An 18047-nucleotide genomic window follows, 5' to 3' on the forward strand; every position below is an offset into this window, starting at 1 on the left:
AGAAGAAGTTGTTCTTTGGGTGGGAGGGTGGGCTAGTGGAAGGAGGGGGCAATCTCTTTTTTTCCCGGGTGGTAGGGGGATGACAGGAGAAGGGAAGCGGGTGGTGAGAAAGGTACAGAGGGCAGGGTTTGGGGGCTGGGAAGGAAAGGGAAAAGATTAGGGTTTGGGGATGATGAAAGGGCTTTCTACGGGTAAGGATGGCAAAGGGTGGCAGTGACGGAAAGTCAGGCAACCTGTCCTGTCCGTCTTTTTGTATCGTGAATTGGAAAGACTGCAAGGGGGAGGGGAGTTGCTTGCGCCCTAAAGGAGGAGTTATTCAGATTCATTGCAGTGGGCGGCGGCTGCAAAACGCACCATTCTTCTTGTTTTTGCTCTGCAAAGCAGCCTTTTCAAGGGTTGGCTTGGGTGACAAAATGTCTTGTGTAGGCGTGGGTTTGTCTCCCTCTCGCTCTCTCTCCCTAAGATGTGTCCGGCATAGGCCAGGGTGCCACTCGAGGCCCAAACCAATTCTGGTTATCGCTTCTCGGCCTTTTGGCTAAGATCAAGTGTAGTATCTGTTCTTATCAGTTTAATATCTGATACGTCCCCTATCTGGGGACCATATATTAAATGGATTTTTAGAACAGGGAGATGGAAAAAGAGCTTGCTCTGTCCACTCCACGCATTGACCTGGTATTGCAGTACCTCCAGGAACGGTGCACCCCTTCTTAACCCAGTTTCCAAAAGCAGAACTCGATTCACCTGATTCATATTAGCCCGATTAGCGAATTGAAATGAATTTTTATCTAACACACTTTTTACTTGCTTTATTCATCCAAATAGCAAACTCATCACCACTCAACTTCACCAACTCTGCTATGTCCCGTGCAGTATCTTGTTGTCAGTCTAATCTAGATCATGTGTAATTGAATGGAATAGATCCCTTTTGGACAAAGTGGAGTCAGATGCTGCAGTGACCACAGGTGTGAGAGGATCTACAATTGGCATCTGGTGTTATCTCTCTGCTTCCACTCCAAATAAAGTTACCTGTTGTTACCTGAACGTCAAATACTAAGAATGGGCGGCCTATGAAAGAATTAGTACTTTCATTAAGTATACTAAACCGGCTAATTGGGAATAGACAAACTGTAAAAAGCCCTCTGAGAAAGCCCCTCTCTAACCTTTGTTAGTAAGCTTTTCTGTAGCCTGCCTGTTGATGTATTTTCGGTTTGAACAGTGCACAACATGAAGAGACGGAACACTGGCGGCTTGTCACAATGCCCCCCGATGACATCACAATAGCGCTGCTGCCTAGAAAACAAGCTGCGCAGAAGAAGTTGTTCTTTGGGTGGGAGGGTGGGCTAGTGGAAGGAGGGGGCAATCTCTTTTTTTCCCGGGTGGTAGGGGGATGACAGGAGAAGGGAAGCGGGTGGTGAGAAAGGTACAGAGGGCAGGGTTTGGGGGCTGGGAAGGAAAGGGAAAAGATTAGGGTTTGGGGATGATGAAAGGGCTTTCTACGGGTAAGGATGGCAAAGGGTGGCAGTGACGGAAAGTCAGGCAACCTGTCCTGTCCGTCTTTTTGTATCGTGAATTGGAAAGACTGCAAGGGGGAGGGGAGTTGCTTGCGCCCTAAAGGAGGAGTTATTCAGATTCATTGCAGTGGGCGGCGGCTGCAAAACGCACCATTCTTCTTGTTTTTGCTCTGCAAAGCAGCCTTTTCAAGGGTTGGCTTGGGTGACAAAATGTCTTGTGTAGGCGTGGGTTTGTCTCCCTCTCGCTCTCTCTCCCTAAGATGTGTCCGGCATAGGCCAGGGTGCCACTCGAGGCCCAAACCAATTCTGGTTATCGCTTCTCGGCCTTTTGGCTAAGATCAAGTGTAGTATCTGTTCTTATCAGTTTAATATCTGATACGTCCCCTATCTGGGGACCATATATTAAATGGATTTTTAGAACAGGGAGATGGAAAAAGAGCTTGCTCTGTCCACTCCACGCATTGACCTGGTATTGCAGTACCTCCAGGAACGGTGCACCCCTTCTTAACCCAGTTTCCAAAAGCAGAACTCGATTCACCTGATTCATATTAGCCCGATTAGCGAATTGAAATGAATTTTTATCTAACACACTTTTTACTTGCTTTATTCATCCAAATAGCAAACTCATCACCACTCAACTTCACCAACTCTGCTATGTCCCGTGCAGTATCTTGTTGTCAGTCTAATCTAGATCATGTGTAATTGAATGGAATAGATCCCTTTTGGACAAAGTGGAGTCAGATGCTGCAGTGACCACAGGTGTGAGAGGATCTACAATTGGCATCTGGTGTTATCTCTCTGCTTCCACTCCAAATAAAGTTACCTGTTGTTACCTGAACGTCAAATACTAAGAATGGGCGGCCTATGAAAGAATTAGTACTTTCATTAAGTATACTAAACCGGCTAATTGGGAATAGACAAACTGTAAAAAGCCCTCTGAGAAAGCCCCTCTCTAACCTTTGTTAGTAAGCTTTTCTGTAGCCTGCCTGTTGATGTATTTTCGGTTTGAACAGTGCACAACATGAAGAGACGGAACACTGGCGGCTTGTCACAATGCCCCCCGATGACATCACAATAGCGCTGCTGCCTAGAAAACAAGCTGCGCAGAAGAAGTTGTTCTTTGGGTGGGAGGGTGGGCTAGTGGAAGGAGGGGGCAATCTCTTTTTTTCCCGGGTGGTAGGGGGATGACAGGAGAAGGGAAGCGGGTGGTGAGAAAGGTACAGAGGGCAGGGTTTGGGGGCTGGGAAGGAAAGGGAAAAGATTAGGGTTTGGGGATGATGAAAGGGCTTTCTACGGGTAAGGATGGCAAAGGGTGGCAGTGACGGAAAGTCAGGCAACCTGTCCTGTCCGTCTTTTTGTATCGTGAATTGGAAAGACTGCAAGGGGGAGGGGAGTTGCTTGCGCCCTAAAGGAGGAGTTATTCAGATTCATTGCAGTGGGCGGCGGCTGCAAAACGCACCATTCTTCTTGTTTTTGCTCTGCAAAGCAGCCTTTTCAAGGGTTGGCTTGGGTGACAAAATGTCTTGTGTAGGCGTGGGTTTGTCTCCCTCTCGCTCTCTCTCCCTAAGATGTGTCCGGCATAGGCCAGGGTGCCACTCGAGGCCCAAACCAATTCTGGTTATCGCTTCTCGGCCTTTTGGCTAAGATCAAGTGTAGTATCTGTTCTTATCAGTTTAATATCTGATACGTCCCCTATCTGGGGACCATATATTAAATGGATTTTTAGAACAGGGAGATGGAAAAAGAGCTTGCTCTGTCCACTCCACGCATTGACCTGGTATTGCAGTACCTCCAGGAACGGTGCACCCCTTCTTAACCCAGTTTCCAAAAGCAGAACTCGATTCACCTGATTCATATTAGCCCGATTAGCGAATTGAAATGAATTTTTATCTAACACACTTTTTACTTGCTTTATTCATCCAAATAGCAAACTCATCACCACTCAACTTCACCAACTCTGCTATGTCCCGTGCAGTATCTTGTTGTCAGTCTAATCTAGATCATGTGTAATTGAATGGAATAGATCCCTTTTGGACAAAGTGGAGTCAGATGCTGCAGTGACCACAGGTGTGAGAGGATCTACAATTGGCATCTGGTGTTATCTCTCTGCTTCCACTCCAAATAAAGTTACCTGTTGTTACCTGAACGTCAAATACTAAAAATGGGCGGCCTATGAAAGAATTAGTACTTTCATTAAGTATACTAAACCGGCTAATTGGGAATAGACAAACTGTAAAAAGCCCTCTGAGAAAGCCCCTCTCTAACCTTTGTTAGTAAGCTTTTCTGTAGCCTGCCTGTTGATGTATTTTCGGTTTGAACAGTGCACAACATGAAGAGACGGAACACTGGCGGCTTGTCACAATGCCCCCCGATGACATCACAATAGCGCTGCTGCCTAGAAAACAAGCTGCGCAGAAGAAGTTGTTCTTTGGGTGGGAGGGTGGGCTAGTGGAAGGAGGGGGCAATCTCTTTTTTTCCCGGGTGGTAGGGGGATGACAGGAGAAGGGAAGCGGGTGGTGAGAAAGGTACAGAGGGCAGGGTTTGGGGGCTGGGAAGGAAAGGGAAAAGATTAGGGTTTGGGGATGATGAAAGGGCTTTCTACGGGTAAGGATGGCAAAGGGTGGCAGTGACGGAAAGTCAGGCAACCTGTCCTGTCCGTCTTTTTGTATCGTGAATTGGAAAGACTGCAAGGGGGAGGGGAGTTGCTTGCGCCCTAAAGGAGGAGTTATTCAGATTCATTGCAGTGGGCGGCGGCTGCAAAACGCACCATTCTTCTTGTTTTTGCTCTGCAAAGCAGCCTTTTCAAGGGTTGGCTTGGGTGACAAAATGTCTTGTGTAGGCGTGGGTTTGTCTCCCTCTCGCTCTCTCTCCCTAAGATGTGTCCGGCATAGGCCAGGGTGCCACTCGAGGCCCAAACCAATTCTGGTTATCGCTTCTCGGCCTTTTGGCTAAGATCAAGTGTAGTATCTGTTCTTATCAGTTTAATATCTGATACGTCCCCTATCTGGGGACCATATATTAAATGGATTTTTAGAACAGGGAGATGGAAAAAGAGCTTGCTCTGTCCACTCCACGCATTGACCTGGTATTGCAGTACCTCCAGGAACGGTGCACCCCTTCTTAACCCAGTTTCCAAAAGCAGAACTCGATTCACCTGATTCATATTAGCCCGATTAGCGAATTGAAATGAATTTTTATCTAACACACTTTTTACTTGCTTTATTCATCCAAATAGCAAACTCATCACCACTCAACTTCACCAACTCTGCTATGTCCCGTGCAGTATCTTGTTGTCAGTCTAATCTAGATCATGTGTAATTGAATGGAATAGATCCCTTTTGGACAAAGTGGAGTCAGATGCTGCAGTGACCACAGGTGTGAGAGGATCTACAATTGGCATCTGGTGTTATCTCTCTGCTTCCACTCCAAATAAAGTTACCTGTTGTTACCTGAACGTCAAATACTAAGAATGGGCGGCCTATGAAAGAATTAGTACTTTCATTAAGTATACTAAACCGGCTAATTGGGAATAGACAAACTGTAAAAAGCCCTCTGAGAAAGCCCCTCTCTAACCTTTGTTAGTAAGCTTTTCTGTAGCCTGCCTGTTGATGTATTTTCGGTTTGAACAGTGCACAACATGAAGAGACGGAACACTGGCGGCTTGTCACAATGCCCCCCGATGACATCACAATAGCGCTGCTGCCTAGAAAACAAGCTGCGCAGAAGAAGTTGTTCTTTGGGTGGGAGGGTGGGCTAGTGGAAGGAGGGGGCAATCTCTTTTTTTCCCGGGTGGTAGGGGGATGACAGGAGAAGGGAAGCGGGTGGTGAGAAAGGTACAGAGGGCAGGGTTTGGGGGCTGGGAAGGAAAGGGAAAAGATTAGGGTTTGGGGATGATGAAAGGGCTTTCTACGGGTAAGGATGGCAAAGGGTGGCAGTGACGGAAAGTCAGGCAACCTGTCCTGTCCGTCTTTTTGTATCGTGAATTGGAAAGACTGCAAGGGGGAGGGGAGTTGCTTGCGCCCTAAAGGAGGAGTTATTCAGATTCATTGCAGTGGGCGGCGGCTGCAAAACGCACCATTCTTCTTGTTTTTGCTCTGCAAAGCAGCCTTTTCAAGGGTTGGCTTGGGTGACAAAATGTCTTGTGTAGGCATGGGTTTGTCTCCCTCTCGCTCTCTCTCCCTAAGATGTGTCCGGCATAGGCCAGGGTGCCACTCGAGGCCCAAACCAATTCTGGTTATCGCTTCTCGGCCTTTTGGCTAAGATCAAGTGTAGTATCTGTTCTTATCAGTTTAATATCTGATACGTCCCCTATCTGGGGACCATATATTAAATGGATTTTTAGAACAGGGAGATGGAAAAAGAGCTTGCTCTGTCCACTCCACGCATTGACCTGGTATTGCAGTACCTCCAGGAACGGTGCACCCCTTCTTAACCCAGTTTCCAAAAGCAGAACTCGATTCACCTGATTCATATTAGCCCGATTAGCGAATTGAAATGAATTTTTATCTAACACACTTTTTACTTGCTTTATTCATCCAAATAGCAAACTCATCACCACTCAACTTCACCAACTCTGCTATGTCCCGTGCAGTATCTTGTTGTCAGTCTAATCTAGATCATGTGTAATTGAATGGAATAGATCCCTTTTGGACAAAGTGGAGTCAGATGCTGCAGTGACCACAGGTGTGAGAGGATCTACAATTGGCATCTGGTGTTATCTCTCTGCTTCCACTCCAAATAAAGTTACCTGTTGTTACCTGAACGTCAAATACTAAGAATGGGCGGCCTATGAAAGAATTAGTACTTTCATTAAGTATACTAAACCGGCTAATTGGGAATAGACAAACTGTAAAAAGCCCTCTGAGAAAGCCCCTCTCTAACCTTTGTTAGTAAGCTTTTCTGTAGCCTGCCTGTTGATGTATTTTCGGTTTGAACAGTGCACAACATGAAGAGACGGAACACTGGCGGCTTGTCACAATGCCCCCCGATGACATCACAATAGCGCTGCTGCCTAGAAAACAAGCTGCGCAGAAGAAGTTGTTCTTTGGGTGGGAGGGTGGGCTAGTGGAAGGAGGGGGCAATCTCTTTTTTTCCCGGGTGGTAGGGGGATGACAGGAGAAGGGAAGCGGGTGGTGAGAAAGGTACAGAGGGCAGGGTTTGGGGGCTGGGAAGGAAAGGGAAAAGATGAGGGTTTGGGGATGATGAAAGGGCTTTCTACGGGTAAGGATGGCAAAGGGTGGCAGTGACGGAAAGTCAGGCAACCTGTCCTGTCCGTCTTTTTGTATCGTGAATTGGAAAGACTGCAAGGGGGAGGGGAGTTGCTTGCGCCCTAAAGGAGGAGTTATTCAGATTCATTGCAGTGGGCGGCGGCTGCAAAACGCACCATTCTTCTTGTTTTTGCTCTGCAAAGCAGCCTTTTCAAGGGTTGGCTTGGGTGACAAAATGTCTTGTGTAGGCGTGGGTTTGTCTCCCTCTCGCTCTCTCTCCCTAAGATGTGTCCGGCATAGGCCAGGGTGCCACTCGAGGCCCAAACCAATTCTGGTTATCGCTTCTCGGCCTTTTGGCTAAGATCAAGTGTAGTATCTGTTCTTATCAGTTTAATATCTGATACGTCCCCTATCTGGGGACCATATATTAAATGGATTTTTAGAACAGGGAGATGGAAAAAGAGCTTGCTCTGTCCACTCCACGCATTGACCTGGTATTGCAGTACCTCCAGGAACGGTGCACCCCTTCTTAACCCAGTTTCCAAAAGCAGAACTCGATTCACCTGATTCATATTAGCCCGATTAGCGAATTGAAATGAATTTTTATCTAACACACTTTTTACTTGCTTTATTCATCCAAATAGCAAACTCATCACCACTCAACTTCACCAACTCTGCTATGTCCCGTGCAGTATCTTGTTGTCAGTCTAATCTAGATCATGTGTAATTGAATGGAATAGATCCCTTTTGGACAAAGTGGAGTCAGATGCTGCAGTGACCACAGGTGTGAGAGGATCTACAATTGGCATCTGGTGTTATCTCTCTGCTTCCACTCCAAATAAAGTTACCTGTTGTTACCTGAACGTCAAATACTAAGAATGGGCGGCCTATGAAAGAATTAGTACTTTCATTAAGTATACTAAACCGGCTAATTGGGAATAGACAAACTGTAAAAAGCCCTCTGAGAAAGCCCCTCTCTAACCTTTGTTAGTAAGCTTTTCTGTAGCCTGCCTGTTGATGTATTTTCGGTTTGAACAGTGCACAACATGAAGAGACGGAACACTGGCGGCTTGTCACAATGCCCCCCGATGACATCACAATAGCGCTGCTGCCTAGAAAACAAGCTGCGCAGAAGAAGTTGTTCTTTGGGTGGGAGGGTGGGCTAGTGGAAGGAGGGGGCAATCTCTTTTTTTCCCGGGTGGTAGGGGGATGACAGGAGAAGGGAAGCGGGTGGTGAGAAAGGTACAGAGGGCAGGGTTTGGGGGCTGGGAAGGAAAGGGAAAAGATTAGGGTTTGGGGATGATGAAAGGGCTTTCTACGGGTAAGGATGGCAAAGGGTGGCAGTGACGGAAAGTCAGGCAACCTGTCCTGTCCGTCTTTTTGTATCGTGAATTGGAAAGACTGCAAGGGGGAGGGGAGTTGCTTGCGCCCTAAAGGAGGAGTTATTCAGATTCATTGCAGTGGGCGGCGGCTGCAAAACGCACCATTCTTCTTGTTTTTGCTCTGCAAAGCAGCCTTTTCAAGGGTTGGCTTGGGTGACAAAATGTCTTGTGTAGGCGTGGGTTTGTCTCCCTCTCGCTCTCTCTCCCTAAGATGTGTCCGGCATAGGCCAGGGTGCCACTCGAGGCCCAAACCAATTCTGGTTATCGCTTCTCGGCCTTTTGGCTAAGATCAAGTGTAGTATCTGTTCTTATCAGTTTAATATCTGATACGTCCCCTATCTGGGGACCATATATTAAATGGATTTTTAGAACAGGGAGATGGAAAAAGAGCTTGCTCTGTCCACTCCACGCATTGACCTGGTATTGCAGTACCTCCAGGAACGGTGCACCCCTTCTTAACCCAGTTTCCAAAAGCAGAACTCGATTCACCTGATTCATATTAGCCCGATTAGCGAATTGAAATGAATTTTTATCTAACACACTTTTTACTTGCTTTATTCATCCAAATAGCAAACTCATCACCACTCAACTTCACCAACTCTGCTATGTCCCGTGCAGTATCTTGTTGTCAGTCTAATCTAGATCATGTGTAATTGAATGGAATAGATCCCTTTTGGACAAAGTGGAGTCAGATGCTGCAGTGACCACAGGTGTGAGAGGATCTACAATTGGCATCTGGTGTTATCTCTCTGCTTCCACTCCAAATAAAGTTACCTGTTGTTACCTGAACGTCAAATACTAAGAATGGGCGGCCTATGAAAGAATTAGTACTTTCATTAAGTATACTAAACCGGCTAATTGGGAATAGACAAACTGTAAAAAGCCCTCTGAGAAAGCCCCTCTCTAACCTTTGTTAGTAAGCTTTTCTGTAGCCTGCCTGTTGATGTATTTTCGGTTTGAACAGTGCACAACATGAAGAGACGGAACACTGGCGGCTTGTCACAATGCCCCCCGATGACATCACAATAGCGCTGCTGCCTAGAAAACAAGCTGCGCAGAAGAAGTTGTTCTTTGGGTGGGAGGGTGGGCTAGTGGAAGGAGGGGGCAATCTCTTTTTTTCCCGGGTGGTAGGGGGATGACAGGAGAAGGGAAGCGGGTGGTGAGAAAGGTACAGAGGGCAGGGTTTGGGAACTGGGAAGGAAAGGGAAAAGATTAGGGTTTGGGGATGATGAAAGGGCTTTCTACGGGTAAGGATGGCAAAGGGTGGCAGTGACGGAAAGTCAGGCAACCTGTCCTGTCCGTCTTTTTGTATCGTGAATTGGAAAGACTGCAAGGGGGAGGGGAGTTGCTTGCGCCCTAAAGGAGGAGTTATTCAGATTCATTGCAGTGGGCGGCGGCTGCAAAACGCACCATTCTTCTTGTTTTTGCTCTGCAAAGCAGCCTTTTCAAGGGTTGGCTTGGGTGACAAAATGTCTTGTGTAGGCGTGGGTTTGTCTCCCTCTCGCTCTCTCTCCCTAAGATGTGTCCGGCATAGGCCAGGGTGCCACTCGAGGCCCAAACCAATTCTGGTTATCGCTTCTCGGCCTTTTGGCTAAGATCAAGTGTAGTATCTGTTCTTATCAGTTTAATATCTGATACGTCCCCTATCTGGGGACCATATATTAAATGGATTTTTAGAACAGGGAGATGGAAAAAGAGCTTGCTCTGTCCACTCCACGCATTGACCTGGTATTGCAGTACCTCCAGGAACGGTGCACCCCTTCTTAACCCAGTTTCCAAAAGCAGAACTCGATTCACCTGATTCATATTAGCCCGATTAGCGAATTGAAATGAATTTTTATCTAACACACTTTTTACTTGCTTTATTCATCCAAATAGCAAACTCATCACCACTCAACTTCACCAACTCTGCTATGTCCCGTGCAGTATCTTGTTGTCAGTCTAATCTAGATCATGTGTAATTGAATGGAATAGATCCCTTTTGGACAAAGTGGAGTCAGATGCTGCAGTGACCACAGGTGTGAGAGGATCTACAATTGGCATCTGGTGTTATCTCTCTGCTTCCACTCCAAATAAAGTTACCTGTTGTTACCTGAACGTCAAATACTAAGAATGGGCGGCCTATGAAAGAATTAGTACTTTCATTAAGTATACTAAACCGGCTAATTGGGAATAGACAAACTGTAAAAAGCCCTCTGAGAAAGCCCCTCTCTAACCTTTGTTAGTAAGCTTTTCTGTAGCCTGCCTGTTGATGTATTTTCGGTTTGAACAGTGCACAACATGAAGAGACGGAACACTGGCGGCTTGTCACAATGCCCCCCGATGACATCACAATAGCGCTGCTGCCTAGAAAACAAGCTGCGCAGAAGAAGTTGTTCTTTGGGTGGGAGGGTGGGCTAGTGGAAGGAGGGGGCAATCTCTTTTTTTCCCGGGTGGTAGGGGGATGACAGGAGAAGGGAAGCGGGTGGTGAGAAAGGTACAGAGGGCAGGGTTTGGGGGCTGGGAAGGAAAGGGAAAAGATTAGGGTTTGGGGATGATGAAAGGGCTTTCTACGGGTAAGGATGGCAAAGGGTGGCAGTGACGGAAAGTCAGGCAACCTGTCCTGTCCGTCTTTTTGTATCGTGAATTGGAAAGACTGCAAGGGGGAGGGGAGTTGCTTGCGCCCTAAAGGAGGAGTTATTCAGATTCATTGCAGTGGGCGGCGGCTGCAAAACGCACCATTCTTCTTGTTTTTGCTCTGCAAAGCAGCCTTTTCAAGGGTTGGCTTGGGTGACAAAATGTCTTGTGTAGGCGTGGGTTTGTCTCCCTCTCGCTCTCTCTCCCTAAGATGTGTCCGGCATAGGCCAGGGTGCCACTCGAGGCCCAAACCAATTCTGGTTATCGCTTCTCGGCCTTTTGGCTAAGATCAAGTGTAGTATCTGTTCTTATCAGTTTAATATCTGATACGTCCCCTATCTGGGGACCATATATTAAATGGATTTTTAGAACAGGGAGATGGAAAAAGAGCTTGCTCTGTCCACTCCACGCATTGACCTGGTATTGCAGTACCTCCAGGAACGGTGCACCCCTTCTTAACCCAGTTTCCAAAAGCAGAACTCGATTCACCTGATTCATATTAGCCCGATTAGCGAATTGAAATGAATTTTTATCTAACACACTTTTTACTTGCTTTATTCATCCAAATAGCAAACTCATCACCACTCAACTTCACCAACTCTGCTATGTCCCGTGCAGTATCTTGTTGTCAGTCTAATCTAGATCATGTGTAATTGAATGGAATAGATCCCTTTTGGACAAAGTGGAGTCAGATGCTGCAGTGACCACAGGTGTGAGAGGATCTACAATTGGCATCTGGTGTTATCTCTCTGCTTCCACTCCAAATAAAGTTACCTGTTGTTACCTGAACGTCAAATACTAAGAATGGGCGGCCTATGAAAGAATTAGTACTTTCATTAAGTATACTAAACCGGCTAATTGGGAATAGACAAACTGTAAAAAGCCCTCTGAGAAAGCCCCTCTCTAACCTTTGTTAGTAAGCTTTTCTGTAGCCTGCCTGTTGATGTATTTTCGGTTTGAACAGTGCACAACATGAAGAGACGGAACACTGGCGGCTTGTCACAATGCCCCCCGATGACATCACAATAGCGCTGCTGCCTAGAAAACAAGCTGCGCAGAAGAAGTTGTTCTTTGGGTGGGAGGGTGGGCTAGTGGAAGGAGGGGGCAATCTCTTTTTTTCCCGGGTGGTAGGGGGATGACAGGAGAAGGGAAGCGGGTGGTGAGAAAGGTACAGAGGGCAGGGTTTGGGGGCTGGGAAGGAAAGGGAAAAGATTAGGGTTTGGGGATGATGAAAGGGCTTTCTACGGGTAAGGATGGCAAAGGGTGGCAGTGACGGAAAGTCAGGCAACCTGTCCTGTCCGTCTTTTTGTATCGTGAATTGGAAAGACTGCAAGGGGGAGGGGAGTTGCTTGCGCCCTAAAGGAGGAGTTATTCAGATTCATTGCAGTGGGCGGCGGCTGCAAAACGCACCATTCTTCTTGTTTTTGCTCTGCAAAGCAGCCTTTTCAAGGGTTGGCTTGGGTGACAAAATGTCTTGTGTAGGCGTGGGTTTGTCTCCCTCTCGCTCTCTCTCCCTAAGATGTGTCCGGCATAGGCCAGGGTGCCACTCGAGGCCCAAACCAATTCTGGTTATCGCTTCTCGGCCTTTTGGCTAAGATCAAGTGTAGTATCTGTTCTTATCAGTTTAATATCTGATACGTCCCCTATCTGGGGACCATATATTAAATGGATTTTTAGAACAGGGAGATGGAAAAAGAGCTTGCTCTGTCCACTCCACGCATTGACCTGGTATTGCAGTACCTCCAGGACCGGTGCACCCCTTCTTAACCCAGTTTCCAAAAGCAGAACTCAATTCACCTGATTCATATTAGCCCGATTTAATGAATTGGAAGAAAGCATACGTCTTCATATGCACCTCAATTTGGCCCATTCACTTTTCACACTTCCTCCTTTTGTTTTTTATCTTTCACACTTTTGACTTTCTTTATTCATCCAAATAGCAAACTCATCACCACTCAACCTGACCAACTCGGCTATGTCCCGTGCTGCAGTTCTCTGTCTTATCTAGATCATTTGCAATTGAATGGAATAGATCCCTTTTGGACAAAGTGGATTCACCTGCTGCTGCAGTGACCACAGGTGTGATAAGATCTAGAATTGGCATCTGGTGCGATCTCTCCGCTTCCACTCCAAAGAAAGTTACCTGTTTATTCCTATCATGCATTGGTTTTTGGGGTTTTCTTTGAGTAATGATGATCTCTTTAGTAGTCTGTTGGCGCCCTCTCCTGGAGGAATAGTTTGCTTGCTCTTGGACATTCTAAAAGAGAGGTCATGATAGACATTGAGCTTCTGAGCTCAATTGGGGACAGTCATGGGTGATGAATGTTTGCAACCTGCTGCAAAGCCTCATACCGCAATATAAGGAACGTCAAATACTAAGAAAGGGCGGCCTATGAAAGAATTACTACTTTCAATAAGTACACTTAAACGGCTAATTGGGAATAGAAAAACTGTAAAAAGCCCTCTGAGAAAGCCCCCCTCTAACCTTTGATAGTAAGCTTTTCTGTAGTCTGCCTGTTGATGTATTTTCCGTTTGAACTGTGCACAACATGAAGAGACGGAACACTGGCGGCTTGTCACAATGCCCCCGCTGACATCACAATAGCGCTGCTGCCTAGAAAACAAGCTGCGCAGCAGAAGTTGTTCTTTGGGTGGGAGGGTGGGCTAGTGTAAGGAGGGGGCAAGCTCTTTTTTTCCCGGGTGGTAGGGGGATGACAGGAGAAGGGATGCGGGTGGTGAGAAGGGTACAGAGGGCAGGGTTTGGGGGCTGGGAAGGAAAGGGAAAAGATTAGGGTTTGGGGATGATGAAAGGGCTTTCTACGGGTAAGGATGGCAAAGGGTGGCAGTGACGGAAAGTCAGGCAACCTGTCCTGTCCGTCTTTTTGTATCGTGAATTGGAAAGACTGCAAGGGGGAGGGGAGTTGCTTGCGCCCTAAAGGAGGAGTTATTCAGATTCATTGCAGTGGGGGGCGGCGGCTGCAAAACGCACCATTCTTCTTGTTTTTGCTCTGCAAAGCAGCCTTTTCAAGGGTTGGCTTGGGTGACAAAATGTCTTCTGTAGGCGTGGGTTTGTCTCCCTCTCGCTCTCTCTCCCTAAGATGTGTCCGGCATAGGCCAGGGTGCCACTCGAGGCCCAAACCAATTCTGGTTATCGCTTCTCGGCCTTTTGGCTAAGATCAAGTGTAGTATCTGTTCTTATCAGTTTAATATCTGATACGTCCCCTATCTGGGGACCATATATTAAATGGATTTTTAGAACAGGGAGATGGAAAAAGAGCTTGCTCTGTCCACTCCACGCATTGACCTGGTATTGCAGTACCTCCAGGACCGGTGCACCCCTTCTTAACCCAGTTTCCAAAAGCAGAACTCAATTCACCTGATTCATATTAGCCCGATTTAATGAATTGGAAGAAAGCATACGTCTTCATATGCACCTCAATTTGGCCCATTCACTTTTCACACTTCCTCCTTTTGTTTTTTATCTTTCACACTTTTGACTTTCTTTATTCATCCAAATAGCAAACTCATCACCACTCAACCTGACCAACTCGGCTATGTCCCGTGCTGCAGTTCTCTGTCTTATCTAGATCATTTGCAATTGAATGGAATAGATCCCTTTTGGACAAAGTGGATTCACCTGCTGCTGCAGTGACCACAGGTGTGATAAGATCTAGAATTGGCATCTGGTGCGATCTCTCCGCTTCCACTCCAAAGAAAGTTACCTGTTTATTCCTATCATGCATTGGTTTTTGGGGTTTTCTTTGAGTAATGATGATCTCTTTAGTAGTCTGTTGGCGCCCTCTCCTGGAGGAATAGTTTGCTTGCTCTTGGACATTCTAAAAGAGAGGTCATGATAGACATTGAGCTTCTGAGCTCAATTGGGGACAGTCATGGGTGATGAATGTTTGCAACCTGCTGCAAAGCCTCATACCGCAATATAAGGAACGTCAAATACTAAGAAAGGGCGGCCTATGAAAGAATTACTACTTTCAATAAGTACACTTAAACGGCTAATTGGGAATAGAAAAACTGTAAAAAGCCCTCTGAGAAAGCCCCCCTCTAACCTTTGATAGTAAGCTTTTCTGTAGTCTGCCTGTTGATGTATTTTCCGTTTGAACTGTGCACAACATGAAGAGACGGAACACTGGCGGCTTGTCACAATGCCCCCGCTGACATCACAATAGCGCTGCTGCCTAGAAAACAAGCTGCGCAGCAGAAGTTGTTCTTTGGGTGGGAGGGTGGGCTAGTGTAAGGAGGGGGCAAGCTCTTTTTTTCCCGGGTGGTAGGGGGATGACAGGAGAAGGGATGCGGGTGGTGAGAAGGGTACAGAGGGCAGGGTTTGGGGGCTGGGAAGGAAAGGGAAAAGATTAGGGTTTGGGGATGATGAAAGGGCTTTCTACGGGTAAGGATGGCAAAGGGTGGCAGTGACGGAAAGTCAGGCAACCTGTCCTGTCCGTCTTTTTGTATCGTGAATTGGAAAGACTGCAAGGGGGAGGGGAGTTGCTTGCGCCCTAAAGGAGGAGTTATTCAGATTCATTGCAGTGGGGGGCGGCGGCTGCAAAACGCACCATTCTTCTTGTTTTTGCTCTGCAAAGCAGCCTTTTCAAGGGTTGGCTTGGGTGACAAAATGTCTTCTGTAGGCGTGGGTTTGTCTCCCTCTCGCTCTCTCTCCCTAAGATGTGTCCGGCATAGGCCAGGGTGCCACTCGAGGCCCAAACCAATTCTGGTTATCGCTTCTCGGCCTTTTGGCTAAGATCAAGTGTAGTATCTGTTCTTATCAGTTTAATATCTGATACGTCCCCTATCTGGGGACCATATATTAAATGGATTTTTAGAACAGGGAGATGGAAAAAGAGCTTGCTCTGTCCACTCCACGCATTGACCTGGTATTGCAGTACCTCCAGGACCGGTGCACCCCTTCTTAACCCAGTTTCCAAAAGCATAACTCAATTCACCTGATTCATATTAGCCCGATTTAATGAATTGGAAGAAAGCATACGTCTTCATATGCACCTCAATTTGGCCCATTCACTTTTCACACTTCCTCCTTTTGTTTTTTATCTTTCACACTTTTGACTTTCTTTATTCATCCAAATAGCAAACTCATCACCACTCAACCTGACCAACTCGGCTATGTCCCGTGCTGCAGTTCTCTGTCTTATCTAGATCATTTGCAATTGAATGGAATAGATCCCTTTTGGACAAAGTGGATTCACCTGCTGCTGCAGTGACCACAGGTGTGATAAGATCTAGAATTGGCATCTGGTGCGATCTCTCCGCTTCCACTCCAAAGAAAGTTACCTGTTTATTCCTATCATGCATTGGTTTTTGGGGTTTTCTTTGAGTAATGATGATCTCTTTAGTAGTCTGTTGGCGCCCTCTCCTGGAGGAATAGTTTGCTTGCTCTTGGACATTCTAAAAGAGAGGTCATGATAGACATTGAGCTTCTGAGCTCAATTGGGGACAGTCATGGGTGATGAATGTTTGCAACCTGCTGCAAAGCCTCATACCGCAATATAAGGAACGTCAAATACTAAGAAAGGGCGGCCTATGAAAGAATTACTACTTTCAATAAGTACACTTAAACGGCTAATTGGGAATAGAAAAACTGTAAAAAGCCCTCTGAGAAAGCCCCCCTCTAACCTTTGATAGTAAGCTTTTCTGTAGTCTGCCTGTTGATGTATTTTCCGTTTGAACTGTGCACAACATGAAGAGACGGAACACTGGCGGCTTGTCACAATGCCCCCGCTGACATCACAATAGCGCTGCTGCCTAGAAAACAAGCTGCGCAGCAGAAGTTGTTCTTTGGGTGGGAGGGTGGGCTAGTGTAAGGAGGGGGCAAGCTCTTTTTTTCCCGGGTGGTAGGGGGATGACAGGAGAAGGGATGCGGGTGGTGAGAAGGGTACAGAGGGCAGGGTTTGGGGGCTGGGAAGGAAAGGGAAAAGATTAGGGTTTGGGGATGATGAAAGGGCTTTCTACGGGTAAGGATGGCAAAGGGTGGCAGTGACGGAAAGTCAGGCAACCTGTCCTGTCCGTCTTTTTGTATCGTGAATTGGAAAGACTGCAAGGGGGAGGGGAGTTGCTTGCGCCCTAAAGGAGGAGTTATTCAGATTCATTGCAGTGGGCGGCGGCTGCAAAACGCACCATTCTTCTTGTTTTGGCTCTGCAAAGCAGCCTTTTCAAGGGTTGGCTTGGGTGACAAAATGTCTTGTGTAGGCGTGGGTTTGTCTCCCTCTCGCTCTCTCTCCCTAAGATGTGTCCGGCATAGGCCAGGGTGCCACTCGAGGCCCAAACCAATTCTGGTTATCGCTTCTCGGCCTTTTGGCTAAGATCAAGTGTAGTATCTGTTCTTATCAGTTTAATATCTGATACGTCCCCTATCTGGGGACCATATATTAAATGGATTTTTAGAACAGGGAGATGGAAAAAGAGCTTGCTCTGTCCACTCCACGCATTGACCTGGTATTGCAGTACCTCCAGGAACGGTGCACCCCTTCTTAACCCAGTTTCCAAAAGCAGAACTCAATTCACCTGATTCATATTAGCCCGATTTAATGAATTGGAAGAAAGCATACGTCTTCATATGCACCTCAATTTGGCCCATTCACTTTTCACACTTCCTCCTTTTGTTTTTTATCTTTCACACTTTTGACTTTCTTTATTCATCCAAATAGCAAACTCATCACCACTCAACCTGACCAACTCGGCTATGTCCCCGTGCTGCAGTTCTCTGTCTTATCTAGATCATTTGCAATTGAATGGAATAGATCCCTTTTGGACAAAGTGGATTCACCTGCTGCTGCAGTGACCACAGGTGTGATAACATCTAGAATTGGCATCTGGTGCGATCTCTCCGCTTCCACTCCAAAGAAAGTTACCTGTTTATTCCTATCATGCATTGGTTTTTGGGGTTTTCTTTGAGTAATGATGATCTCTTTAGTAGTCTGTTGGCGCCCTCTCCTGGAGGAATAGTTTGCTTGCTCTTGGACATTCTAAAAGAGAGGTCATGATAGACATTGAGCTTCTGAGCTCAATTGGGGACAGTCATGGGTGATGAATGTTTGCAACCTACTGCGAAGCCTCATACCGCAATATAAGGAACGTCAAATACTAAGAAAGGGCGGCCTATGAAAGAATTACTACTTTCAATAAGTACACTTAAACGGCTAATTGGGAATAGAAAAACTGTAAAAAGCCCTCTGAGAAAGCCCCCCTCTAACCTTTGATAGTAAGCTTTTCTGTAGTCTGCCTGTTGATGTATTTTCCGTTTGAACTGTGCACAACATGAAGAGACGGAACACTGGCGGCTTGTCACAATGCCCCCCGATGAC

At 46.6% G+C, this 18047-nt stretch overlaps 13 non-coding genes across 13 annotated transcripts; all 13 read left to right on the plus strand.

Annotated features, from left to right (window-relative positions):
• Positions 1-515: 515 nt before the first annotated feature.
• Positions 516-706, plus strand: LOC142284579 (U2 spliceosomal RNA). Its single transcript, XR_012746076.1, has one exon. It is a non-coding gene; the product is annotated as a U2 spliceosomal RNA (small nuclear RNA).
• Positions 707-1823: 1117 nt separating this feature from the next.
• Positions 1824-2014, plus strand: LOC142284580 (U2 spliceosomal RNA). The gene has a single exon (XR_012746077.1). It is a non-coding gene; the product is annotated as a U2 spliceosomal RNA (small nuclear RNA).
• A 1117-nt stretch (positions 2015-3131) lies between these two features.
• LOC142284581 (U2 spliceosomal RNA) lies at positions 3132-3322 on the plus strand. Its single transcript, XR_012746078.1, has one exon. It is a non-coding gene; the product is annotated as a U2 spliceosomal RNA (small nuclear RNA).
• Positions 3323-4439: 1117 nt separating this feature from the next.
• On the plus strand, positions 4440-4630 carry LOC142284582 (U2 spliceosomal RNA). The gene has a single exon (XR_012746079.1). It is a non-coding gene; the product is annotated as a U2 spliceosomal RNA (small nuclear RNA).
• A 1117-nt stretch (positions 4631-5747) lies between these two features.
• LOC142284584 (U2 spliceosomal RNA) lies at positions 5748-5938 on the plus strand. Its single transcript, XR_012746080.1, has one exon. It is a non-coding gene; the product is annotated as a U2 spliceosomal RNA (small nuclear RNA).
• A 1117-nt stretch (positions 5939-7055) lies between these two features.
• Positions 7056-7246, plus strand: LOC142284585 (U2 spliceosomal RNA). The gene has a single exon (XR_012746081.1). It is a non-coding gene; the product is annotated as a U2 spliceosomal RNA (small nuclear RNA).
• A 1117-nt stretch (positions 7247-8363) lies between these two features.
• Positions 8364-8554, plus strand: LOC142284586 (U2 spliceosomal RNA). The gene has a single exon (XR_012746082.1). It is a non-coding gene; the product is annotated as a U2 spliceosomal RNA (small nuclear RNA).
• A 1117-nt stretch (positions 8555-9671) lies between these two features.
• LOC142284587 (U2 spliceosomal RNA) lies at positions 9672-9862 on the plus strand. Its single transcript, XR_012746083.1, has one exon. It is a non-coding gene; the product is annotated as a U2 spliceosomal RNA (small nuclear RNA).
• A 1117-nt stretch (positions 9863-10979) lies between these two features.
• LOC142284588 (U2 spliceosomal RNA) lies at positions 10980-11170 on the plus strand. The gene has a single exon (XR_012746084.1). It is a non-coding gene; the product is annotated as a U2 spliceosomal RNA (small nuclear RNA).
• A 1117-nt stretch (positions 11171-12287) lies between these two features.
• On the plus strand, positions 12288-12478 carry LOC142284601 (U2 spliceosomal RNA). The gene has a single exon (XR_012746096.1). It is a non-coding gene; the product is annotated as a U2 spliceosomal RNA (small nuclear RNA).
• A 1388-nt stretch (positions 12479-13866) lies between these two features.
• On the plus strand, positions 13867-14057 carry LOC142284603 (U2 spliceosomal RNA). The gene has a single exon (XR_012746098.1). It is a non-coding gene; the product is annotated as a U2 spliceosomal RNA (small nuclear RNA).
• A 1388-nt stretch (positions 14058-15445) lies between these two features.
• Positions 15446-15636, plus strand: LOC142284604 (U2 spliceosomal RNA). The gene has a single exon (XR_012746099.1). It is a non-coding gene; the product is annotated as a U2 spliceosomal RNA (small nuclear RNA).
• Positions 15637-17021: 1385 nt separating this feature from the next.
• Positions 17022-17212, plus strand: LOC142284589 (U2 spliceosomal RNA). Its single transcript, XR_012746085.1, has one exon. It is a non-coding gene; the product is annotated as a U2 spliceosomal RNA (small nuclear RNA).
• Positions 17213-18047: the final 835 nt, after the last annotated feature.

This window comes from Anomaloglossus baeobatrachus, unplaced genomic scaffold (genome assembly GCF_048569485.1).
Source record: "Anomaloglossus baeobatrachus isolate aAnoBae1 unplaced genomic scaffold, aAnoBae1.hap1 Scaffold_572, whole genome shotgun sequence".
NCBI classification, from domain to species: Eukaryota; Metazoa; Chordata; class Amphibia; order Anura; family Aromobatidae; genus Anomaloglossus; species Anomaloglossus baeobatrachus.